This window comes from Macaca thibetana, chromosome 15 (assembly GCF_024542745.1).
Source record: "Macaca thibetana thibetana isolate TM-01 chromosome 15, ASM2454274v1, whole genome shotgun sequence".
Taxonomy (NCBI): Eukaryota; Metazoa; Chordata; class Mammalia; order Primates; family Cercopithecidae; genus Macaca; species Macaca thibetana.
The window spans coordinates 80,188,598-80,215,564 of NC_065592.1; the positions used below are offsets into that span (position 1 = coordinate 80,188,598).

General features: G+C 39.5%; 2 protein-coding genes across 6 annotated transcripts in view; one reads left to right on the forward strand and one right to left on the reverse strand.

Moving 5' to 3' along the window:
• Positions 1 to 26,967, forward strand: part of LOC126937902 (putative COBW domain-containing protein 7) — a 952,477-nt gene that overhangs the window by 452,322 nt on the left and 473,188 nt on the right. The gene's annotated exons all lie outside the window — the stretch shown is intronic.
• KANK1 (KN motif and ankyrin repeat domains 1) overlaps positions 1 to 26,967 on the reverse strand; it is a 239,180-nt gene that overhangs the window by 121,311 nt on the left and 90,902 nt on the right. Inside the window, exon 3 of one of the 5 annotated variants that reach the window (XM_050761737.1) lies at positions 20,224 to 20,259. The exons of the other annotated variants lie outside the window; for them this stretch is intronic. The gene's annotated coding sequence lies outside the window, so the exon portion shown is untranslated. The remainder of the gene's footprint in view (positions 1 to 20,223; positions 20,260 to 26,967) is intronic. 5 annotated transcript variants of the gene reach the window in all.

Below are 26,967 nucleotides of genomic sequence, written 5' to 3' on the forward strand. Positions count from 1 at the left end.
ATAGTACATAAAATATTTAAAATACAGTTGCTTATTTCATTTCTTCGGTAATCCTAGAGTATTTTCTGTATCTTATTGATGAGGAATTGAAGCTGGGATAGCTCCTCTCCTGACTCTTGAGGTCAGAAAACAAGTGGACAGAGCTGTGGAATGCACAAAGGCCAAGCATGAAAGGGGAGGGCCAGAAAGTTGACTGGAGTGCAGGGGAGTTTCTGAAGTGATTTAAGGTGGGAATAAGAGGCTCAGGATGAAAATGATCATATGAGGACCATGGAGAATGGTTAAAATTGGGAAATGAACTGAGTGGTGAGAGATATGGGCAGCCCAGAAAGAGGCTAAACTATCATAGACTTTCAGTACACAGTGCAACACACTCAGGGACTGAGCTTTTTAAAGCACAGGTCCATGTTTGGTCAAGGAGACTCAAAACTTCTTTCTATTCATTTTAGTCTGAATACTTGTTTGAGTAACTCTTTCAGAATGTTTCTATAGGGGCTGTTTCAGTAAACAAAGCAGAGAAAAGCAGAAACCTGTCTAAAACACTAATTTTTAAAGAGTGATCTCAATGTTGTTGTTTTCCAGATAGTCCTCGCACAAGAAGGTTTGTAGAAATACAGAACTTTTAACAATGGATAACTATGAGAAGACCCAACCCACAAGTTTCCTGTAGATTAAGATAAAAGAAAAACAAAAATATAGGCAATCTTGGAGGCCCAAGATTCGCCTAGTAATAAACAATTTCTCTGGAAAACTGGAAACAAGGTTTATTTCACCTCAGTCAGGCTGTTAGCCAGCATTTTTGTTGGACTCAAGTTCTTAAAGATTCAAATATTTCCTATTCTCAACCTCTGGCTTACAGCTAAATACTTCACGGTTTTTATCTGCGGGCTGGCCCTACTTGATAAGGACTTAGAAAACTGTACTAAAAAATATGTTTAAACAAATCTTTCCCGTGACAGTAGCAGTCTTTTCCTCCATGAGGAAATCTGGCTCTTACAGCTAATCTGCAGGAATTCGTTGCCAAATAGATCTGTGAGCTGTGGGTTTGCCCAGGACACTAATAGTGCTAACTGCTGCACACTCTTAGGAGCACCTTTCAGACCCCAGGGCATTGTACAAACACAATTTCATATTCTATTTCATTCCACTGACATTTCATAATTTAGAAATTAAGGAACAGAAAAGTTAAATAGCTTGCTCAGGACATAAAGTAAGTCCAAGTCAAGGTTTAAGCTTTTAAACTGAAGCCTGTCTGGCTGCACACTCCTTTTCCTCAGAGAGGGGCTCTCATTGGTGGTTTGGTAAGGTAGCTTTTTTTCAGTTGTATTTTTAAAGAGGATATTGTTTTTGTTTGTTTGTTTTTTGAGACAGAGTCTCGCTCTGTCGCCCAGGCTGAGGTGCAGTGGTGTGATCTTAACTCACTGCACCCTCCACCTCCCAGGTTCAAGCGATTCTTCTGCCTCAGCCTCCCAAGTAGCTGGGACTACAGGAACGACTATGTCCGACTAATTTTTGTATTTTTAATAGAGATGGGGTTTCACCATGTTGGCCAGGCTGGTCTCAAACTCCTGACCTCAAGTGATCACCCACCTCAGCCTCTCAAAGTGCTGAGATTACAGGCGTGAGCCACCACACCCAGCCTGTTGTCACCCTTGTTTTTAATGCAACTTTTACGATGCTTCTGGTTTTCCTAATTGAGGAATAATTAATAGAAATTGTACATATTCAAGGTATGCAATGTGATTATTTGATATATAGATTGTGTAATGATTACCACAATCAAATTAATCAACACATCTGTCATCACACTTAGTTACCGTCTGCATGGGGAGGGAAGAGAGTAAGGATACTTCCTAATCTCCAGAACATATTCATCTTATAAATGAAAGCTATACCCTTTGACCAACATCTCACTGTTTCTACCATGCCCCAGACCCTGACAATCACCATTCTACTCTTGGCTTGTGGATTCAACTTTTTTATATTCTACATATAACTGAGATCATACAGTATTTGTTTTTCTGTGTCTGGATTATTCCACTTAGCATAATGTACTCCAGGATCATCCATGTTGTTGCAAATGGCAGGCTTTCCTTATTTTTATGGCTAAATATTGTTCTATCCTGTATATATACACCACATTTTCTTTAACCATTCTTAGGATAAATGGCACTTGGGTTGTTTCCGTATCTTTGCTATTGTGAGTAATGCTGAAAGTGAAGATACCTCTTTGACATACTTATTTGATATATTTTAAATATATATCCAGAAGTGGGATTGCTGGATCATATATATAGCTGAATTTTTACAAAACTTCCGTACTCATGTCCATAATGGCTGTACCAATTTTCACCCTAATAGTGTAAAAGGGTTCCCTTTCCTCCATATCCTTGCCAAAACTTGTTACATTTTGTCTTTTTGACAGCAGGCATCCTAACGAATGTGAGATACTAGCTCATTGTGGTTTTGATTTGCATTTCTCTAATGATTAGTGATGTCAAGCACCATTTTGTTTTTCTTTTCTTTTTTTTTTTTTTCGAGACAGAATCTCACTCTGTTGCCCAGGCTGGAGGGCAGTGGCATGATCTTGGCTCAATGCAGTCTCGACCTCTTCAGGTTCAGGTGATCCTCCTACCTCAGCCTCCTCACCTCAGTCTTGCGGGTAACTGAGATTATAGGTGCATGCCACCACGCCTAGCTAACTTTTGTATTTCTTGTAGAGACAGGGTTTCGCCATGTTGTTCAGACTGGTCTGGAACTCCTAGACTCAAGCAATCCACTTGCCTCGGCTTCCCAAAATGGTGAGATTACAGGCACAAGCCAGTGCCCCTGAAAAGCATCTTTTCATTTACCTGTTGGCTATCTGTATGTCTTCTTTGGAAAAGGGTCTATTAAAGTCTTTTGCCCCCACCTTCACTTTTTTTAGTATTGAGTTGTATGAGTTCCCCATATATTATGGACATTGACCTCTTATCAGATATATGGTTTGTAGACATTCTCTCCCAGCCTGTATGTTACCTTTTCATTTTGTTGGTTTTTTCCTTTGCTGTGCAGAAGCTTTTTGGCTTGATGTAGTCCCACTTGTGTGCTTTTGCTTTTGTTGCCTGTGCTTTGAGGTAATAGCAACAAAACCATTGCCAAGGTCAATGTCCAGAAGATTTTTTCCCCTATGTTTTCTTCTAGAAATTATATGGTTTCAGGCCTTACCGTTAAGTCTTAATCCATTTCAAGTTGATTTTTGTATACAGTGTTAAGGGTCCAGTTTTATTTTTTAGCATGTGGATATCCAGTTTTCCCAACAGTATTCATCGAAGAGACTGTCCTTTCCCTCATTGCGTATTCTTGGCACCCCTTGTCAGCGTGTTTCTGTGCAATCCTCCAGGTAGGTACTAGATCCATCTGACATTTAGGTAATTACGCATTTATCATTTACTCCCACTGGATTTTAAGCTTCTTTCCAGGGCAGTGACCATGCCTTATTTATCCTGTAGCAGCCTTTCACCACACTTAGAGCAGTGCCCCAACACACGGAGCTTAAGAAGAGCATGAAGTGATGACATACACAGATTATTAACTTCTTTGTGCTCCAAGGGAAGTCTTTTATGGAGACTAAAAGTACAAGTCATCAGTTCCAAATGAATTTAAATAGGTTTCAGGTATTCTTCTACTGACCCAAATTAGACCACTCCTTGTTCCCCTTTTCCTTCCATCCCTTGTAAATTCCCATGACACAACAAACCAACAAAAATTCTAAAAGTAGACTGTTGTATGAAAAAGACCCTAAACCTATCAGTTTAAAGAAGAGCTGGAAAAATTTTTAATGAAAACCAAACTCAGTATAAACTTTTCTTCCCCTCTTCCCTCCTTCCTTCTCAAGAGGCTTCGGCAGCACCAGAGCTCCCCAGAACAAACCAAAGCCCTCTGGTGGAGCATTTGGATTTCATCTCCCATGAGGACTGTACCCCTTCCACCGGTGAGGGCAAAGTTCACATGTGAAGTCCACAGAGTAAGATGCCTCGATGGGTAATGTGGGGATTCAGGAACAAGCGAGTAAGCAGGGCTGGAAACAGATTCGAGTTGCATTTGTGGTAGGTTCTGCTTAGGAGATGGGAGGGCAACCCATGCTCTTGTTGACAGCAAAGGAAAGAGGAACTCACCACTGGCTGGAGGAATGTCCACTAGTCATGGGAAGGCAAAAATGGATTATCAAGTTTCAGACTTAAAAAACAAAAAACAAAACAAAACGAAAAACTGTAATTGCGGATGTTCCTTGCAGTTTAAGATCAGAGTAAAGATACCAGTACAAAATCAATGGAGTCAAAGGCCTTTGTATGGGTGTTTTTTTCCCCCAGTAATGGGTCACATGGTCAGAACTCCCTGTATGAACTCTCTTTTTTGGTAATGATGACTTGAGAATTTCCACACTTGCCAAGTCAGTATTACGTGGAACTCAAACCTGACTTGGTGCATATGAAGACTTTGCTCACACTTGTTTTTACTACAGTCAGCAACACTTCATAAAGCCAAATTTAATGATGTAATTTTGGCAGAGCTAATATAAATAGCTCAAAATTATTAATTTACCATTGGTTGCAATTATTAACCAGTATCTACGTTATGTGACAGCTGTCAGTTTTCTATTTACCTTTATTAGGTGAGGCCCCAAAGTAAAATTTTTAGCTAAATATATTAGGTTCCCCGAAGAGTCAGGAAAGGAGCCTGAAAACAGAGAAGAGACTGAATTGAATAGCTTAGATTTCTAGTACTGGGCATTCTGAAAGTATTTTGGCAATTTATTCCGTAAATGAGAATTTAGATCAGATGGGAGATAATAAATTAGAGAATTTGATTCAAGAGGCTTAACTCTGGTTAGTCAAATGATGACTAATTTCCAATCTGGAATTTGATCAATTAGTAAACCAGTACCTCAAAATTGGTTAAGAGTAAAATTGTCGAGAGCTGTAGTCATTTTAAAAAGGTGTTATTTCTTATTCCCAATCAAATCTCATATTGCTGAATTCTATTATGCTCCAATATTAAATTTTAAAAAGTTGGCTTTTTAAAAATTGGTTTTTGAAAAATTTTAAAAGTTGGTTTTTAAAAATTTTAAAAATTTTTATAAGTTGGCTCATGCCTGTAATCCCAGCACTTTGGGAGGTTGAGGCAGGCAGATCACGAGGTCAGGCTTTTGAGACCAGCCTGGCCAACATAGTGAAACCCCATCTCCACTAAAAAATACAAAAAATTAGCCGGGTGTGATGGCGGGCGCCTGTAATCCCAGCTACTCAGGAGGCTGAGGTAGGAGAATCGTTTGAACCTGGGAGGCGGAGGTTGCGTGAGCCAAAATCATGCCGTTGTTCTCCAACCCGAGTGACAGCGCAAGACTTTGTCTCAGAAAAAAAAAAGAAGAAAAAAAGAAAAAAAAAGTTATAATTATCATTGTTATTTTGCTTTTCTCACAAAGAATTATGTCTTGCTTACCTTGGCCCAAGAGAGCAGGTTTTATTTAGGTGGCAGGTCATTTAAGAGTTAACATCCTATTCCAAGACAGGGTGGGAAAGGAATGGATGTGATTAATGACACTGAGTAATAGAGGGTACGAGTATGCGCATTTTGGAAGACAACAGTGTACCTGACAAAGTTTTCTTGCCTGCCTAGACTTGAACTAGACTAGACAACTGAGAATACAATGAAAGAAATTTTTTTTTTTTTTTTTTTTTGAGATGGTGTCTTGCTGTTGCCCAGGCTGGAGTGCAGTGGCGCGATCTCAGCTCAACCTCCAGCTCCTAGGTTCAAGCGATTCTCCTGCCTCAGCCTCCTAGCAGCTGGGATTACAGGCGGACACCGCCACACTCGGCTAATTTTTGTATTTTTAGTAGAGAGGGGGTTTTGCCATGTTGGCCAGGCTGGTCTCGAACTCCCGACCTCAGGTGATCTGCTCACTTCAGCCTCCCAAAGTGCTGGGATTACAAGCGTGAGCCACTGCACCCAGTCACAACAAAAGAATTTAAACTAGCTAACTCTACGTGGAAAAACAATCTCACCAGTGGAAGACTCTGTTTAAAGCATTTAAAAATCATTGCAAATTATTATTTTAACATTTCAACATCTTAATATGGGAATGTATTGCATATTAAATCCTTGAAAATTACTGTACGGCTGATCTACGAACATCTGCATTCCATAGTCCGTGCGCACCCGCAAGTCAAAGGTAAACTTTCTTGAGGATCACCACTTACCTTCATCACTAGAAGAATGCTGAAGAGTTATTACGATTATATAGTAGCAAATCTGATTCTAAAAGAATGATGAATTCAGCTACTCTGAACTAATGTTGGCTCTTCTTTGCATTAATATTCACATGTTTTCAAATTTTAAAGCAACTGGGCCACCCAAATCTGACAATAGGCAAAGGGACAATTATATAGTACCTGTCCCAAGAAAGAAGTTGCTCTCACATCAGCCTGTCCCTGATGCTGCCACCCTAATTTAATACTACTTTTTTCTCTCACCCCCTCTTCTACCCAACTAGATAAATTAAACTGTGTGATGGTTTTAAGTGCTGTGTGGCTTGAAATATATCATTTATACAAACTATTCTAGAGGCACAAATAAGAGGCCTCTCTGAATTTCAAAAGCACTGTAGCTCTCCCCTGTTCCTTTAAGTATTGACTCTAAAGCAAGAACTGAGGATTCAGAACTACAAGGAAGCTTTTAACTGACCTGGGTAAGCATTTAAAAAGAGAGGCATGTACTTAGTTATGGCCATTTTCTCTCCTAAAGGTCCTGCGGATTTTGACCAACAGATACTAAATTTATGTTCAGAAAATGTAGAGTTCACATTTTAAAACATTTTCTTAAGTCATAAGGTGCCTGAAAATTAGTACTGTGGTTATTTTCTCTAATTTTCTACTTTTCTTCTTTGATAAGTTTATTCTCTGTTTTAAGGCTTGTGAGGAACAATGGATTAATAAGGTGGAGCCAGTTTTGCCTCAGGACAGACATTAAATGTCAGGGATGAGAGGAGGAAACACTGCCTGTTCACCCAGTGTGCAGGAGCTTTCTTACTGAATGGAAGCACCACTTCCCAAATCAGCAGTCTGGGTGTTGTGGTTGAAGACTTAAAAAAAAAAAAAAAAAAAAAATTAAGCAAGCTCTGGCATTCATCATCATTTAAAAAAAAATCATTTCATGAATGTCTACTGTGTATGTGAAGCAGTGATTCAGATGCCTAGCAGTGAATATGTTTTTTTAAACTATGCAATCTTTGCTTTAAAAAAAATTGTTCCGATAAGTATTTTGACAAAGAGACAATATCTGTTTCTTCATTTTAAAAATGTGATCTGGGGCCAGGCACGGTGGCTCACGACTGTAATCCAAGCACTTTGGGAGGTCGAGGTGGGCAGATCACTTGAAGTCAGCAGTTCGAGACCAGCCTGGGCTGACATGGTGAAACTGTCTCTACTAAAAATACAAAAATTAGCCAGGTGTGGTGGTGAGTGCCTGTAGTCCCAGCTACTTGGGAGGCTGAGGCAGGAGAATTGCTTGAACCACAGGTGGAGGTTGCAGTGAGCCAAGATCACGCCACTGCACTTTAGCCTAGGCGACAGAGCAAGACTCTGATAAATAAATAAATAAATAGTGATCTGGAATAAGAATAGCCTATATTTTCTTCAATGAATGCCATAATTTTACATTACATGGGCTCTAATCTGTATATTTTATTCTTGGGAATACTTTTCTTTACCCAAAGGAAGCAGAATTCCATGGGTAGTACTGAAATAACCTTCAAGATAATGCCTTGTGTGCAGGACGAATTACAGTTTGGCAGGTAGGCCAAACTGATTTTTTTGATAACTGCCTACAATAAGTGGCATCCGGAGAGTGGTTCCATAAATGTTACTGACTGAGTCAGGATTCATGTCATCCTCCACTCTGCCCACACTCTCTTTCAGTAAGAAATTCCATTCTATAAATACGTGTTTTCTTTTTCACAAAAGAGAGAAGTCTTACATGGAGCCTACTCCTATGAGAAACCCGAGCAGGAAAGAGGAAAGTGGAAGAAGCAATCTGAAGTGTGCACATGCACGTGTCACAAACTGGCCTGCCGAATTTCTGCCAAGGAGGACAGGTGCAGAGTGTCAGCCTATCAGCCTAAGTTTACGGTGGGAAAATTTCAGCCTGGGAAGTAACTTTTCCTGCCCACCCATATTGGTGTGCCTCTCCCAACAGCCAGGTGAAAGAAGAGCAGCTGGCTCCGTATCAACATCAAGTAGCTGTAAAGGTGGTATTGGGCTCTGCCTGCCAGGCTGCCTTCAGGGTCCCAAAGAACAAAGCTCCAGGGTCCTGAATGTCTTTAGCCAGAGAAGAAAAGTAACTTGCTTCCTAGACTAAACAGATAAACCCATGTGAACATGAGCTAACATTTTTGAGAAAATAAGGGAATAAAACGTAGGCTATTAGACATTTGCCACACGTTCCTAGAAAAGTAACTACTTCTTAGACTAAACAGATAAACCCGTGTGAACATGAGCTAATATTTTTGAGAAAATAAGGGAATAAAACGTAGGCTATTAGACATTTGCCACACGTTCCTGCTCCCCAATCCTTCTCCTAACCAATTCCATTTATCCTTTGAAGATAAAAGACAAGTCTGGTTTTGAAAAATAAATGTTAAACAATGAAGGCAACAAGTGACAGTTGTAGAATACAGACTGTTAAAGAAACTAAACCACTGCCAAAAGAACTGCACTCAGTAAAATAACATTAAGAACAGTTCAAATATATCATAAATTCTTTATATTTTATTAGACATAATGATTCTTTGCAAGAATGAAAAACAAAAATTGACCTAACTGACCCACCATTCACTTATGGTACTATATTTAAAAAAAAAATATTCTTAGACTACTGAGATCTTCTAGAGAAGGGACTGCATTTTAGACATGTGGTAGATCACATTACTATTCACCAAAATTTCCTGCTCCTTCCTAAAGACGAATCACATATCCTCACCCCCACTCAACTCGGGTGTGGCCATGTGACTTGCTTTAACCAATGAAGTGGTAGCAGAAATACCACGTCTCGCTTCCCGGAAGAAGCTTTAAGGGCTAGTGTGGAACTTTGCCTTACTTTCTTTCCCTCCTCTGCTATGAAGAAGAGCAATGACATAAACAGAGGCTGCTCCATCACAGATTGAGGTCAACACTGAACAGAGCTGCAGCTGACAAATAATGGACATGTAGCATGAGTGAAAAATCAATGTGTGTTGTTGAAAGCCACTGAGATTTGGGGTCTTGTAGAATAATTACTATCTTGATTGATACTGAGTGGCTTACAAAGGGCACTTAGTAAAGCCAAGTCTGGATGGAAGGACAGAGGATATAAAGTATTCAGAAATTCTAGGGGCGGAATTCGGTAGGTATCAAGTGAATATAAATCAAATATTTCTTTGATTTATATGTGTAAAGACAGCAGCTTTTAGGTTAAATGACAGCTTGGAGAAGTGACAAAATAGAGGTTTCATAAATTAAAGATCTGGCTATGCAGTTTGATAGTAATTTAAGTGGTGTTCAGGATGTCTATTCTAATTATCAGCACAAGATCTATTATCTTTATTCCAAGTTGCTTCAGATGCGAGTTGATACAATATCACCTAAGCGCTGAGGAGTCACTGAAGTGACTGCTGAAATGGCTTCACTTTAGTCCTCATGGATATGTCATGCAATAAGGTAGAACTGGATAAAAGTTAGAAGTCTAGTAACCCAAACAAGTTCCTAAGTTCACCTAAACCTGAAAATTTCATCTTGTTGATTGAAACTCTTCAGCATTAAACATTTCTTTATTGAGCTTCAGTGCGTGTGGTGCTCAGCTGATGCTGGGTGGGGAGGTGACATCGGTATGATGGATACAGAAGAGTCCCTGTTGATCCTTATTATGAGAAACTTTCCTTAGGCTTTCCTGCCTGAAGAGGCTTGTCTGGGCAGGCAAATGGCATCAACACAGGTGTTGAACATATGCTATCAGCTGGCACCACCTCTGGCTCTTGGCATACCAAGGACTAGAAGTAGGCCAGCATTTTCCCACCTGGATTCAGCAGTTGTTTTCCCTGTTCATTCTTTCATTCCCCATGGGTCTTTAGCTAGGTCAGGCATCACTTGGGATCTCTTCTACCACTATCTTCTGTCTTTAAATGTCAAAGAGAATATATAACATTTGTTCTTGATGTCTTGGACATACTTTATGGTAACCTAATATCCAGAAGCTGGTGTTAACTGAACAAATGCAAAGACCAACCAGGGAAAATAAACTGAAAACACACCAATTAATCAAGTGTTTACCTAGAGTATATACTATGGGACTGACTCTGTGCTAGGTACCACAAGAACAAGTGGGAATCAAATTCCAGCCCTTCAGCTCGAGTCACCTTTTTAGTCTATTTGATAAGAAAAAGAGAAAAGCAACAAGATTATCTCCCCTCTTCTTAACTAGCGCAATTTTAAAATGTGGGTACTCAAACCATCACAGGTAAGGCTTTCTCTCACCCAATGATACTTCTGTAGGAAGAAAAAAGGAGGGAATTCTAGCAAAAAGGAAGAGCACATAATGCCAGATGGACTAAAAGAGCAAAGAATACAATTCATCAGCAAATTATTTGTCTATTAACAGTTTCAAATAAAATGCAATAAAATATATTCATAGAATGCTGTTATCAAGAAGATGATATACTATGCCAGGTGCGGTAGCTCAAGCCTATAATCCCAGCCTTTTGGAAGGCCAATGCAAAATGGACTTGCTTGAGGCCAGGAGTTTGGGACCAGTCTGGGCAACACAGGGAGACCCTCTACAAAAAATTAAAAATTAGCTGGGTATGGTGGCACACACCTGTGGTACCAGCTACTCAGAAGGCTGAGGTAAGAGAATTGCTTGAGCCCAGGAAATGGAGGCTGCAGTGAGCCATGATTGCATCACTGCACTCCAGCCTGAGACCCTGTCTCAGAAAAAAAAAGGCGGGGCGGTGGGTACCATAAAGTTATATATGTACAATTTTGTACTATGTTAAAAACTGTATGTAGGAGTAATCACAATCAGCATACATACATAAATATGAGTGAGTAGAAGTTTAAGGTGATGTGCTGTAGTTGTGATTTTTTAAAAATATAAAGTAGATTTACATACATTTATTTAAAAAATCATACTCACTAAATCCACAAGGCCCATAACCTACGCCAAAACCTCTAGTCCAGCAGTTTTCAACACTAGACAGTACTGCCCCCACTACAGGAGGCACATGGAAATGCATGGGAGTGTTACTGGGCAATTATGTCTGAGGGGCACTCCTGGCATTTAGTGGGCAAGGGCCAGGAATGCAGAATACCCTGCCGCACACAAGACAGCCCCACACAATGAGAAACTGTCCTACTCATAACACCAGCAGCACCACTGTTAAGAGACTGCCGCTAGGACAGGACCAGGATCAGTGTCACCCAAGATATGCTATAAAAATCCTAAAATTTAACAAAATACCATTAACTTTATGCCAGTATGATTTTAAAATAAATCTTTTTCATTTAAAACACTGCAGAAGTATATAATCACTCCTCAAAGATGGAAATGGGTAAAAGATCATATTACCTGAATAGAGAAAATAATCTCATTTCCTGAGAGAGATCATATTGCTTTCATGTTAGAAACAATTTAAACAAACACTGAGGGTCAAAAAATTATCCCCATCTGCTAAACACACTTTTGTACCTTATCAATACACCATTATCCCACAGGTGGTTTGTTAATTCGTCAGTAACTCCTGCCCCGGATTGAAAGTTCAAAAAGAAAGCAGCAAGGACAAGTGGCTAGAAACCCTGCAGCCACTGGCATGACCAAGAACTGAACATTCTGCTGGCCAACTTGCTCCTTGTGAAAAATGGCCCTTGAGTGCCACCCAGAGATGCTTGGAGCTGCTATGCACAGTGCCTTCTTCCTGGCCTCAAATAAGAGGAGAGGAGAAAATGGAAAACTACTCTTTCATATAGGGTGTAGAAATGAGATCCTTTATGCTCAATTAAATGGTTTTCCTACTTTGCTGCATGTTTAGTACTTAAGACAGTCATGCTCATATTTAACTTCCCAAAAGGCTGTTGATACTGCCATCTAGTGAGTACAGTCCTTTTTACAACAGAAAGTCACAAAACTTAAAGAGTTCATGAGCCTACATTTCTAAAGTAAAGTTCAAGAAGTGTAAGTATCCTGTTTTTAATCTCATTTGAAATACTACTTATTTTACATTGAGAAGAGGAAAAAAGTTAGTTATAGAGAGTTTGCACTCTGTGGATTCCTTTTAGGAATTAGCAAAATTTCAAAAATGAATACAACAGGAGAAGGTAAGCAAATTTGATTTTCCATAAAGCAGGGGAGTCCAATCTTTTGGCTTTCCTGGGCCACACTAGAAGAACTGTCTTGGACCACAAGTAAAATACGCTAACACTAATGATAGCTGATGAGCTTTAAAAAAAATCTAATGTTTTAAGAAGTTTACAAATTTGTGTTGGGCTGCATTCAAAGCTGTCCTGGGCCGCATGCAGCCTGTGGGCCATGGGCTGGACAAGCTTGTCATAAAGGACTGAAGCTCTGTACTGTCTCCAGCAATGATTGTTACAGGTGTACTTGCTATCTACTGTGCTGTTCAGAGCATAGTCCACTTGTCCCTATATGGTGAGTACTTGTACTTTTCTTGAGTTGCTAGCTTACTGAATCTTAAAGACACTATGAACTATGTATCTGGTCACAATTCCTTCTTTGCCTTAGCTGCTAGGAAGCATGGAGCCAAATTACTGGCCTATTTCAGTCTACTTACAAGATCTTGTACAGTACATGCTACTTCTATCTTCACTCCATATTTCCTCCTCTTGATATCTTCCTTCTGTCCCAATATGTTCACCCACTCATTTTAAATTTTATTTTGTATGCCCCTTTACTTTGGTACATATAAATAAAACACATTAGTGTTATTTACTGTGTGTATGATGCTCCTGTTGGGATTCTCTGTATGTAACCATAGGCATATGGATGGCAAATATCACAGGCAAAGGTGATTTGTGTCTTATATACTCTTAGGGCCTCTTTCTACTTCTTAATTCCCCATTAGGAGAGCTGCTGCTGGTCTAAACTGGGGTTCGAAAGATACAGTCAAAGGTATTGCTCACGTATAACTGCTACCTTTTCCACATTCCATTCCAGCATGGCCGCCTGAGATGTCTGGCTTAAATTTCTGCAGCTTCTTCAACTGATGGGACTGCTTTTTTTTTACTTCTAACCCCACAAATCCTGTCTCATTGTTTCTGTACTTTGTCCCATTCCTAGATAGTTGACCTATGTATCCCAAATAATTTTTAATATGAACCTTTTTTTAACATAAAGGCTTACTAAAAGGCAGAACATAAACTGCTGTAGCAAAAGGCATAAAGATGATGATACTGAAACCCTAAAGGCTCTCCTTCAAAAACAACGGATAATGTGGGATACCTTATCACCACTTTAGCAGACATGACATGCACAGTGTCATCTGACAGATAATTAGTATCAAAGGTTCTGAATTTTAGACATGCTCATATCTAATGGGATTGACATACCTATCTTATGAAAAAGTGAAGTGAAATGTAACTTCCTTAGTGGCTTGTTTGGAATTCAGCTTCTGTGCAGGGAGTAGGAACTAAGACACATCTGAAAAGCATGACAGACAGAGGACATGGGCCAGGCCTACATACTGTTGAACTGTATTCATTCCTGTTGAGATAGTAACACCCAGTGAGATTTCATCACTGGGACATCTTAGACTTTGTACTGAATTTCTCTTTCCTATCTCCAACAACTGGCTATTAAAAAAATATTGACTACAAAAATCACATTCTCAGTCTTACCCAAGAGCCACAACACCTGGCTTTGCGTATTTTCTTTACAGCTGCCAAAAGCACAAAACAACAGATAGTTTCCTATTAACAAAGTACAAAGTAAGAGGTATGGGTGGGTTTGTGTGGGAGGTACTATGGGTAATATGTGTGCTCATTATGCAAATAAAAGCCAATCCTATTTTTAAATGTACTTTTATAGGTACAGGCAAGTACACATAAGAGTTACATGATTGGCCGGGCATGGTGGCTCACACCTGTAATTCCAGCACTCTGGGAGGCCGAGATGGGCAGATCACAAGGTCAGGAGACCGAGACCATCCTGGCTAACACGGTGAAACCCCATCTCTACTAAACATACAAAAAATCGGCCAGGTGTGGTGGTATGCGCCTGTAATCCCAGCTACTCGGGAGGCTGAGGCAGGAAAATCGTTTGAACCTGGGAGGCGGAGGTTGCAAGGAGCCAAGATCGCATCACTGCACTCCAGCCTGGGCGACACAGCAAGACTCTGTCTCCAACAAAAAGAAAAAAAAGAGTTAGATGGTCAAGGTCAAGGTGATGAAGGTTACGAAAATATTACTGGGAAGATAAACTATCAAAAATGCCTACGAAATGGAATGACAGTGTCATTTGACAGATAATTAGTATCAAAGGTTCTGAATTTTAGACATGCTCATATCTAATGGGATTGACATACCTATCTTATGAAAAAGTGAAGTGAAATGTAACTTCCTTAGTGGCTTGTTTGGAATTCAGCTTCTGTGCAGGGAGCAGGAACTAAGACACATCTGAAAAGCATGACAGACAGAGGACATGGGCCGTAAGGTTTTTATTCCAAGTTCAATCATTACTTGAGTCCTGTACTTTTTTCTGTGTCCTACACAGAATCCTGGAGATAAGTGTAGTCATCGAAGCTTACACACTGGAAATTAAGGCATAGAGTCGCTGAGGAACTGGCCCAATGAGCTGGGCTCTTGGTTCAGCGACAACTGTCGGTGACTTACTAAAAGATTCTTAAGTTTGCCTGTTGTTTTTAGTAGAAAGCTGTGGGCTGGACCCAATACTAGCAAGTGGAACTCAGGGGGCTGACAGCGACATCTCTGAAGGCCAAAAAACCTCCTCACATGTCAAGTCAACCATCCCTTTAGGTCTTGGGGATGGAGACAGGGCTGGCAGGTGGAGTGGCAGGAGACAGGGCTGGCAGGTAATCTAATTATAATCATGCCAGAGTAATAAAGTGAGTGAGAACATAAAGGACACAGAAGACACTTTCTGTCAGAGACAAAGAATTCAAAAACCACCAAACAGGAGAATACCATTGCATTCTTCTTCTGTGGGACTGTGGACTATGTTAACCATTTATAAACAGCACTCTTGTGTACTGGCCTCTTTCCCTTTGCACAGTCTCAGTGCCCAGAAAAATAACCACAAACATTATTTCTGCCTCCAGGTCTAGAAGACAGAATCAAATCTCAAACTCAGGTCACAGATGTGCAAGTCTAAAGTTGTCTCAACTAACCCTCCGAGCTTTCCAAGGCTAGATATGCCTCCAGTTCCTGGAATGTACAATTCTCTTATCTACAAGGATTCTTCAATGACCCTTAAACCCAGGAAAGCTGGAACCTGCAGGTTCTAGCCATCTCTTGATCAGAGTCAAGGGGGCACAGATATCATTTAACATTACCTAACGCTGCAGACGGTACTCTGTCAAACCAGCTGCTATATTAAACCAACACTGGACACCTCTATGGGTTGTCCCCAGAGGGAACTGCCAGGATTCTATTTTTTATATCACGTATCTAAACCAGTACTTTATTTTTTCACCTATATAGTACACCATTATCACTTCCATATCACTCAATTCTTCAGGACTATCTTTTCTCATTCTACATAACATTTGCTTAAGGTCTCATCATGGTTCACTTTGGAGAGCAGGACTGAAGTTCAGTGAGAATTTTTTTTCATCTTATATACTTCTAATATTCTAATTTATTAGGATAATTGTGTGCTACTTTTATAAAGAGTTTTGGTAAACATAAGTGTTTAACCAAATTAAAATGTATTCATACCTTTAATCTAGTTATTCTTGTGAATTTATCACAAGGAAATAACTTATTATGGCCTGAAGATTTCACTGCGATGATACTTAAAGTAGCAAAGAATTAGATACAATCTAAATTTTAAACATGAGAAAGTCAGTTTTAGAAATCATTGTACATTAATGTAACAATATTTATCATTATAATTGTAAAGGCTTCATGAATGAGTGGGAAGTCCTGATACCTCATTTATATGAGGTATTATATAAAAAAAGCATTCCAAATAAAAATTAAATCACATAAATATATGTATAAGAAAGATAAAAACATTTGTGAGAGTGGTAAAATTCATAGGTAATTTGAAATTTTTAAAATTTTCTTTAGTGAATATAAAATACTTGCCAGTAGCCTGAGAAAAAATAATTTTGCTATAGTTTCAAACTATGATATTAATCAAATTAAGATACTTCTCCTTTATTTAGAATTAACTTCAAAGGGAATGAAAGAAGTACCAATAGATTAAAAGGCAAAATATGTTAACAGGATCAATGTCTATTGAATCTATTCGTTATTTAATTTAATTAATTTATTTATGTTTTGAGACAGAGTCTCACTCTGTCACCCAGGCTGGAGTGCAGTGGAGCAATCTCGGCTCATTGCAACCTCCACCTCCTGGGTTCAAATGATTCTCCTGTCTCAGCCCTTTTAGTAGCCGGGACTATAGGTGGCATGACACCACACCCAGCTAATTTTTTGTATTTTTAGTAGAGATGGGGTTTCATCATGTTGGCCAGGCTGGTTGTGAACTCCTGACCTCAGGTGTTCCACCCTCCTCGGCCTCCCAAAGTGCTGGGATTACAGGTGTGAGCCACCGTGCCCAGCCTATTGATTCTATTTAAAAAGGACTTGTAGCTAGCAATAAAGTTTAAGGAATTCCCAAACAACTGTTTGGGAATGCAAATCTATTTAATTTATAAACAATAAATTTATAAAGTGTTATCTAAATTAAAATAATATAGTGGCACTATAATAACACCACTGCTATTAGTAGTTTAATAATGTGGTAAATAATACTAGGTAAACCCAATTGCTATTTGTGGAAAATCTTTTCTTTTTCAACCAGCTTTCTGAAGGGTTAGGGATCAAGTTTTCTTCCCTTTGAGTTCTGAGAACATGAAGATTTTCAATGATCTTGCAGAAGTTCAAGTCCCACTGAACAAGGAAGGAGAGAGATCAGCAGTGACCCCGAAAGCTAACAACAAGCGTGAGTATATGCCCATGTGTTATTTCCCATGCTTCTATCCAAGAAAATGCTCTATTGAAGCAATGTGTATGAATGCATCTATTATGCATATCACCATGGCCTTATTCCACTCAGTCTCAACACTGGCTTAGTTCACCTCCCTTGGAGACAATCTGGACCATCAACTGGGGTGGAGGCTGTTAAGTAACTCTATGAGTTGTCCTCATCTAGGTAGCTCTTCAGGTGTGGTTCATCAGCCACACCTTAGTAACTGACAAACTTTGTGAACAATTTTTCAATTCTGTTCACTGTTTATCTCCCTGGCTTGATGAAAGACAGGCTGACCAAATCAGCCGGCGTGATGACGGCACTCCTCCTGAAGTGACTAGAGAGACAGCCCACTCTTGTAAACTCCAACTACCTTGACAGTTTCCACATGTAAATGCCCTAAAGTCAATCATCTTCATCCTACATGCTCTGAAACAATGATCTTTTCTTATAGGTAACATTGGCCAACATTATATATAAATAAATTTTTAAAAATGATTTCTTTTAGCTCTTTAAGAGAATACACAAATACTGATAAAGGAGAGTTGGTCTATTGTCATGTAGAATGTGCTACACAACAAATGAAACCGTTACAATTCTGAAAGTTTTTTAGTCTTTCCTTCAAAGATTCCATGACACAAGATAAATTACACACATATACGCACACACACAGAGATTTTCACAAGGAAAAATGAACATTACAATACAACCAGGTAAACGTACCAAGAACATGAAAGGAGGTTGCTAAGGTGTTTCCAAAAGATTGGCCTAATTTTAACACGACATCCATTTCAGTGCTTTTTCCTTTGCCTAAAATCCTTACCACCACACCATAGTATTTCCTCCCAACATAGTAAGTTAGGAGAACAAGGAAACGGGAAGAAACTACAGAGGTTCTTACAGCCCTGCCAGCAAATTTTCCTAGCACTCTGCTGCTGGGTTGGGTGAAGAGAACAAGGCTAGCCATCCTGGCCTGGGTGAGCCACATGTGCAGGTATGTGCAGCTGGTCCTGGACTTGGGCAGGAGCAGGAATCTGCGCAAGAACCAACAAGCCCACAGGAGAGGTACTCAACCAAACCAGTGTTTAACAGGCACAGCCATCTCCTTTTCTTTTTCTTTTCTTTTTTTTTTGAGATGGAGTCTTGCTGCAACACCCAGGCTGGAGTGCAATGGCATGATCTTGGCTCACTGCAACCTCTGCTTCCCGAATTCAAGCGATTCTCCTGCCTCAGCCTCCCAAATAGCTGGGACTACAGGTGTGTGTCACCACACCCAGCTAATTTTTGTATTTATAGTAGAGACGGGATTTTACCATATTGGCCAGGCTGGTCTTGAACTTCTGACCCCAAGTGATCCACCCGCCTTGGCCTCCCAACGTGCTGGGATTATAGGCATAAGCCACTGCACCTTGCTAACCATCTGCTTTCAAGTGGATTTTGATATGCCAAAGTTTACCTCAGTGCCACTCCGAATGACCCAACAAGCATGCAAAGAAATTGAGGAAGGTGAAAGAGAGTGCCATTGTATTAATTACTAGTCTAAGACCCTGTTTTAGAGAATGACCCAGGAAAACATAAAACTAGAATTCAAGTCCCAGTCCCACAGTTTTCCTTGGACATAAAACACTTAAAAATAAAAATCTGAATGGGCAACTACACCTCACTAGTTTCTTCTTAGTTTTTAAGCCAACTCAGTAGCCTGCCTTATCTCATTCTAAACCTTCTGAGAGCAGGGACTTTGTTTTTCCTTTCTGCTGTTTCCACAGTAGTAAGAACACATGGTAGGTCCATATATATTTGATGAGAGGATGAATACATTTCAAGAGCTTACTAGTTTCAGTCCTCTCCACAAAAAAGTAGATAAAAGGTAGATAAAAAAGTAGATAAAAAGTAGATAAAAAAGAATTTTTATCTACTAAAAAGTAGATAAATTTTTATCTACTTTTTAAAAAGCTTTAATCTTCCTTTGTAGCTACCACTGTCATAACAAAGCACTGACATATTGCATCTTTTATTTTCTAAAAAATACATGTGTATACATATAAAATATAGATGTAAATAAAATATATATGTGCATATATAAATATATAAAAATATATGTGTGTGTGTATATATATACACACATACAGAATTTCGCTCTTGTTGCCCAGGCTGGAGTACAATGGTGGGATCTCAGCTCACTACAACCTCGACCTCCTGGGTTCAAGCGATTCTCCTGTCTCAGCCTCCTAAGTAGCTGGGATTACAGGCATGCACCACCACACCCGGCTAATTTTATATTTTTAGTAGAGACAGAGTTTCACCATGTTAGGCTAGTCTCGAACTCCTGACCTCAGGTGATCCACCTGCCTTGGCCTCTCAAAGTGCTGGGATTACAGGTGTGAGTCACCGCCCCTACCACCCCCAGCCCTTCTAAAAATATATTTTTTAAAATTTTACATATTATATAAAAGTTCTATTATATATGTATGTACGTATATATGTGCGAGTGTGTGTGTGTGTGTAGGAATATGTGTAATTCAATGCCATATACTGGGGGAAAGCTCTATGGTTTTTCTTCCCCTATAATTTTTCAAAAGGGAAGACATGATCATCTTAATTTGATAAAACTGACTGAATAGTAAAACCCAGAACCAGAATTTAGGGTGTGGCATATCTTGTTTAATCACCACCTATTCTAATGGAAAGGGAGTCAGAACACAGGGCCCCCTGACAACAAAGACCTGGCATTCCCCTCAAATGCCATCTGGTGTATGGGCCAGTGAGTTCCATTACCATTTCTCTCTCCCATCCTGATCACTGCTCAACCCATAATAAAATCTGGGCACAGTGGCTCTCTGTTCATTTCCCCATATTCCAAAGTACTGAGGGAGAGTGGGCCACTGGGTGGTCCCCATCTCTATCCCCCTTCTTTCCCCTCAACATCCCCAGCCTGATCATGCTTCTTCTCTTTTAAAATCCAGAATTTTACTATGGCATGGCACTCACAGTCATTCATCATTTGGTATCTCCCTGCCTCTCCACCTGTAGAGAAGAGATCACAGGAAACAGTATTACACAGCTGCCTCATGTTTAATGCTCTCTTACCCCTCTACATCTTTGCCCAGGCTGATCATTCTGTTTACAGCAGGAGGGCTTCATTGGTTTTTCCTCCCACATGCTCTTTAAGACTGAGTGTAGGCACTTCCTCCCCTCCAGGAAGTCCTTCCTGATGGTCTCTGCCTGTTTTAGATGCCCCTTCCCTGTGTCTCCACAGGAACCTGTGCGTGAATTCAGAACTTAACATACAGTTAAGCACATGCTTTACTATCTGAGAGTGATTATCTTGCCTCATGGCTAATATTAGGCGGTTTCCTTTTTTTTTTTTTTTTTTTTTGAGACAGTCTTACTTTGTCGCCTAGGCTGGAGTGCAGTGGCACAATCTCAGCTCACTGCAACCTCTGCCTCCCGGGTTCAAGTGATTCTCCTGCCTCAGTCTCCTCAGTAGCTGGGATTACAGGTGCACACCACCACGCCCAGCTAATTTTTCTATTTTTAGTAGATACAGGGTTTTATCATGTTGGTCAGGCTGGTCTCGAACTCCTGACCATGTGATCTGCCTGCCCCAGCCTCCCAAAGAGCTGGGATTACAGGCGTGAACCACCACTCCCGGCTGGAGGTTTCTATTAAAAACAAATGAGATGGTACTTGCAAACTGTCAGACACTGCCCAATTGCATTAGTCCATTTTCACACTGCTATAAAGAACTACCTGAGACTGGGCAATTTATGAAGAAAAAAGGTTTAATTGACTCACAGTTCTGCATGGCTAGGGAAGCCTCAAGAAACTTACTATTATCATTATGTTTTGAGACAGAGTCTTGCTGTCACCCAGGCTAAAGTGCAGTGGCACAATCTTGGCTCACTACCACCTTCATTTGTCAGGTTCAATTTGATTCTCCTGCCTCAGCTTCCCGAACAGCTGAGATTACAGGTGTGCGCCACCTGCCCGGCTAATTGTTATTTTTTTAGTAGAGACAGGTTTCGTCATGTTGGCCAGACTGGTCTTGAACTCCTGACCTCAAGTGATCTGCCTGCCTTGGCCTCCCAAAGTGCTGGGATTATAAGCGTGAGCCACTGCACCCAGCCAGGAAACTTATAATCATGTATAATCATGGTGGAAGGCCAAGGGGAGGCAAGGACCTCTTCTTCACATGACAGCAGGAGAGACAGAGAGAGATGCGGGTGCAAGGGGGAAACTGCCAAACACTTTTAAACCATTAGATCTCATAAGGACTCCCTCACTATCAAGAGGACAGCATGGGGTAAACCATCCTCATGATCTAATCACCTCCCACCAGGTCCCTCCCTCAACATGTGGGGATTACAATTTGAGATGAGATTTGGGTAGGGACACAGAGCCAAATCATGTCACCAGTACAATGTCTGCTACACAGTGCTCGTTCAATAAATGGTCATTATTAGAGTCATCATCATTGTTTACCACATATGTCTCCAGGAAAAATACAAATTTAAGGACCATAATAATCAGAACAATAACATATTTGGTACTTTGAATATCAGCTGTAACATTAATCTTAGACACTAATTTATTTATGAACTGGTACCCCAAAGTCAAAATTCCACAGGAGGGGAAACCTTTTTGCTGAAATCACTGACACTCCATTCTCCTCCTCAAACATAAAGTTAATGAAAAAACAAAGACAAAGAAACCAAGCATGGTAAGGCCAAAATAATTTTACTTTTTTTTTTTTTTTTTTGAGACAGACTTGTTCTGTCACCCAGGCTGGAATGCAGTGGTGTGATCTTGGCTTACCGCAACCTCTGCCTCCCAGGTTCAAGTGATTCTCATGCCTTAGCCTCCAGAGTAGCTGGGACTACAGGTGCATACCAACACGCCCAGCTAATTTTTGTATTTTTAGTAGAGCCAGGGTTTCGCCACATTGGTCAGACTGGTCTCAGACTCCTGACCTCAGGTGATCCACCCACCTCGAACTCCCAAAGTCCTGGGATTACAGGTGTGAGCCACCATGCCTGGCCTACATTTTTTAGAAGAGAAAAATTCAAACCAGTACACTTATTAATTAATAATAGAATCGAAGTAAACTATTTTGCTGTTCTAGAAGTAGGGAAAGGTAAAGAAAATGATGATTTTAGAGTTAAGGTACTGTTAAGAGTAAGAATTACTGAATGTCAATGTGACGTCTCTCTACATAACTAGGTCTAAAGGCACCAAGAATATGACTTACATTATTCACCTTTACATTAGGTGGAAGACACACAAACTGCTCTTAGTAAATTCTTCTGGCTGAGTATCAAAGCTACTTCAAGTTCTCTTATTGCTGCAAAGATAATTTACACATTCAGGGTCAGAGTCAGCCAGCCATGTTTCTGAACTGCACACAATTCAATACTAGGCTGTATTTGCCAGTTGAGATTTGTGCCACACTGACACATTTAACATCACCTCCAAATTAATGTGCACCAGGGATGGGATGAATAGGGAAATTTCTTACAAAATGCCATGGTCCAGAGGAAAAACATCCTTGAAAAAGATTCATCTTTTAAATCCTGATATAAATCTACTCTTAGATCTATATTCTGAAAGAGAATAAGAGACTCTTTACCCATATATAAGAAACAGGTGGTAAGGCCCACAAATGAGTTCTGAGATAGAACAAAATGCTTAAGAAGATAATTATCACTGTGGATAAATATGTTTTGTAACTATGATAACCCCATCAGCCACATGTGGAATGTGCCTTGACTGCATGTTTGGTATTCACAGAAATAACTGTTCAAGAGTTGAGACGTAATACCAGAAATATGAAAAATTATAAAGGAGTCATGCTGGAATCTCATCTAAACAAGATCTATCTTGCAAGAACTAAAAACAGCAGTCAAAAGAAGTTCTACTGAATCACTGAATCATCAAGGAGAACAGGCTTTCAATCTTAAATATTTTGTCAATGTCCTCTGACTGTAAAGACTTCACACATCAAATTATAAGGACAAAAAAAACTTATCAAAAGTTTATGCAAAAAGAGTTACTTTATTATAGGATGATGAATCTGTACTTAGACATTGTAAATCAGGTATTTACCTCTATAACTAACCAAAAGATATTCTCATTAAAATATGGAATAGGGGCCAGGCGCGGTAGCTCACACCTGGGTAATCCCAGCACTTTGGGAGGCCAAGGCGGGCTGATCATGAGGTCAAGAGATTGAGACCATCCTGGCCAACATGGTGAAATCCCGTCTCTACTAAAAATACAAAAATTAGCAGGGCATGGTGGTGCGCACCTGTAGTCCCAGCTACTTGGGAGACTGAGGCAGAAGAATTGCTTGAACCCAGGAGAGGGAGGTTGCAGTGAGCCAAGACCACACCACTGGACTCCAGCCTGGTGACAGAGAAGACTCCATCTCAAAAATATATATATACACAAAACTTTTAAAAAATGTAATGGGCTAAAAATGAGAGTAAAAAACCCAGGAAGTTATTGAAGGTATGTCAAAAACGTCTGGATGCTAATGCTAGCTTGTCAATATAAAAGCATTTTTCCACAAAAAGTTAATCTATTCCACTGATAATCAAAGTACCCATTTTTCTACAGGGTATGTGCATTGATTTTAACAACTCAACATTAAGTGATCCAAATGACTTTACATCAAAGTTACTGACTACCTAGAAGTGTCAAAAATGAGTTTCAGACCTGGTACAACCATGTTCACAGGAAAGAGCTTACCATAAAACTCATGGAAGACAAAAGCAATGCCACCCCAGTTGCAATGTGCCTGTCTGGTACCCAGATACTGGTTTCTGAACACCATTGTCCAATAAAAGGACCCAGGCTCCTTAGAGAAGTGATTGATTCCAAAAGTAGGGCAAGGAAAATACAAGATTAGCCTGGAGCATCAGAGGATGCCATAAAGTGAGAAAGTACTTGAAAAAAGATGGAAGCACATCAAAAGGACATCAGAGTCAGCTTGAAGGAGCTCCCAGTGGCCAAAGCTAGAATAATTTAAACAACAAAATAATGATGATAATATTGGGTTATAACCCACAGAATGAAGTAACTGTCCATGATGAGTCCACACTAATGGCACTAGCAATAAGGGAAACTGACATCAAGTAACCTCTGTTATGAGATAATAAAAAAGATACATCATTGCTTTTGTGGTATTCTTTCAAAAAAAAAAAAAAAAGCATAACCTAAAAGTAAACATTAGAAAACATCAGACAGCCCCAAATCTAGAGTCATTACACAAGATAACTGACCAGAAACAACTGACAAGGAATGACAAGGAACTATCACAAACTGATAGTTTAAGGAGTCAGAACAACTCAATACAATGTGGATCTTGGATTGGCTCATGGAACAGAAAAAAAGGATAGTGGAAAACTGGATAGAAAGCTAGTAAGGTCTGTTGTTTAGCTGGAAGTATTAGACCAATTTAAATTCCCAATTTTGATAATTATATTAACGATATAATTAATATCTTACATAATATGGTTATGTAAGATGTTAACATTAGGAGAAACTGAGTGAAGTGTACATGAGCTCCGTACTACCTTTGCAACATTTCTCTAAATCTAACGTTACTTCAAAATAAAAAGTTTTTAAAGACTGATGGAAGAGGAAAGCACCTGTGGTTACTCTTACTCCTCACTTCCATCTGGCTTTCTTTTCTTTGGGCATTTTACAAAAGTATCTCCTTCTGCTTTAGTTAATTGTGAAAGAGCACAGAAAGGTACAAGACACGAGACTCAGAAAGACAGAACATCATAGTGACCCTCCTGAAAAATGAAGATGGGCTGCCTTTTGGAGTGTAGCTAAACTTTTCAATTATCCCATAACAAAAAGTATTTAACTTTAGAATGTGTTAGTAAATTCCCAAACTCGTCTTTCTTGGATAGTGCAAAAGAAGAGAACACCGGGTGTTCACAGAATCTGTCAACAAGCAGAAGATCTTTTGGCATAAAATCCAAAGCTACTTAAAAATGACTGCCAGCAATAGGTAGAGGGATAATGAAAGATATGTTGGGAGTCAGATGAGGTGAACAGAGGGCAAGAGTACAAGCCCAAGAAGCATATATGTGCTACTAGTTGTTTCCTCACCTAATAATATGAAGTCGGATCCACAATGCATTTACAAATACCTGTTTATATAGCCCATACACATACCTAAAAGGACTTCTTTTTATTTATTTATATTCTATTTAGATTATTACATATGTTACCACATTGTATGGGAATGAAAAGAGTCAGACATACTCTTCTTTTTCTTCTTTCTTTCCAAGTATTTAATTACTCAATGTGATGCTCTTAGATAACAGTGAATAGCATCTACAATGATATAAACAGGCACTTAAAAAAAAAAAAAGGAAAAAATATATTTTCCTGTCCATTAAAAAGTACAACATGCAACAATGGAATATTATTCAGTCTTAGAAAGGAATGAAATTCAGACACGTTACAACATATATGAACCTTGAGGACATTACACTAGGTAAAATAAGCCAGTCACAAAAAGACATTGTGTGATTCCACTTATGAGGTACCCAGAATGGTCAAAATTACAGAGACAAAGTAGAATGGCCCCCAGGGGAAGAGGGGAGTGGGGAGTTGTTGTATAATAGATATAGCGCTTTGTTTTGAAAGATGAAAAAAAGGCCGGGCGCGGTGACTCACGCCTGTAATCCCAGCACTTTGGGAGGCCGAGGCGGGCGGATCACAAGGTCAGGAGATCGAGACCACGGTGAAATCCCGTCTCTACTAAAAATACAAAAAATTAGCCGGGCGCGGTTGTGGGCGCCTCTAGTCCCAGCTACTCGGGAGGCTGAGCCAGGAGAACGGCGGGAACCCAGGAGGCGGAGCTTGCAGTGAGCCGAGATCGCGCCACTGCACTCCAGCCTGGGCGACAGAGCCAGACTCGGTCTCAAAAAAAAAAAAAAAAAAAAAAAAAAGAAAGATGAAAAAAAGTTTTAGAGACTGGTTGCACAATAATGTGAATGTAAATAACATTACTGAGTTGTACAATTAAAAAAAGTTAAGATGGCAAATTATATGTTATGTATAACACAAAACTTTAAAAAAAATTTTAAGGTAATTATGTGCATTTTTTTCCTCAGCAATTCTTATTACCTTAAAGACGTACACGGGTATATGCTCATTTGGGTACAAAATTGTTAACTGTTGCATTATTTATACTATAAAACACCAAAAACACACTACATGATCATTAAAATAAAGCCTTAAGCAAAGTACAGTCATCCCTTGATATATGAGGACTGGTTCCATGACTGCCTGCAAATACCCAAATCCTCACATACTGAAGTTCTATAGCCAGCCCTGAAGAACCTGCATATATGAAAAATCAATTCTCTCTTTATGCAAGTTGCGCATCCCTCAAATACTTTATTTTCAATCCATGTTGGGTTGAAAATATCTGCATAAAAGTAGACCTACATGTGGACCTGCATTTAAGTGGACCTGCATATAAGTGGACCCTTAAGTGGACCCATGTTGTTCAAGGGTCAGCTAGGTCGCACATCAGTATGATGGGTTACTCTGCAGCACTTAAGAGAAATAAGTACACTCACAGAGAAAGACACAATCTATAATCATGTAAAATAATAAGTTAAAATGTAAGACAAATTATATGATTTTATTCATAGTAAGAAAGTATGTTTGTATATAAATGCATGGAAAGTATGTAGAAGGATATAT